Here is a 629-nt window from a genome sequence, read left to right as displayed (position 1 = left end):
TGTAGTTTTGTTTCTTGTCTTTCCTTCAGTGATTTTGCTTGTTAACAGCAGCTGTTCATCAGTGTCTGAATTCACTCATTTGTTTTCAATCACTCTGTCTAGTGGACTATAAAGTGAACTAATTTAGGAACTAGTAAATGAGGGTGTAGGGTGTGATTTCAGACACAGTCTATGAGTGTTGACTCTGAGGCTACTTTCTCGAAAACAAAGGTTAGATCTATTACAGTTATTCACCAAATATTTCAAGTAGATAAAACTGCAGACCGGAGATCTCAAAAATGGGGCGTGAACACCAAAAGTGGGCAGAACCTCCCAAATGGGGCGGGGTCTCCTCGCGCAAAGACTTTCACCATTGGCTCTGGCTCCAGCCTATTGTTATTGACTTACATTTCAAAATAACCCTTCTCGAATATTGTAAGGAAACTTACTGTTAATCATTTAACAGGTTTTTACTGTGGCATTTTTACAGTCTTTTACCGTTAAAATCACGATCATTTTTTACAGTGTAGTTTTTCATTCATAACTCACAAACAACTTAAAATTGAACTGCCAATATTTAACTGAAGAAACATATGTGGCAAAATAAATAGCTTTTTTATATATATATATATATATATATATATATATAC

The 629-nt window shown here is 34.8% G+C and overlaps 1 protein-coding gene across 1 annotated transcript in view; it reads left to right on the top strand.

Moving 5' to 3' along the window:
• Positions 1 to 629, top strand: part of LOC107728338 (thyrotropin receptor-like) — a 36,157-nt gene that overhangs the window by 23,674 nt on the left and 11,854 nt on the right. The gene's annotated exons all lie outside the window — the stretch shown is intronic.

Source organism: Sinocyclocheilus rhinocerous, unplaced genomic scaffold (assembly GCF_001515625.1).
Source record: "Sinocyclocheilus rhinocerous isolate Xijiao unplaced genomic scaffold, SAMN03320098_v1.1 scaffold277, whole genome shotgun sequence".
Taxonomy (NCBI): domain Eukaryota; kingdom Metazoa; phylum Chordata; class Actinopteri; order Cypriniformes; family Cyprinidae; genus Sinocyclocheilus; species Sinocyclocheilus rhinocerous.
The sequence above is the reverse complement of the archived record's forward strand: the minus strand, read 5'-3'. Positions and strand labels throughout refer to the sequence as shown.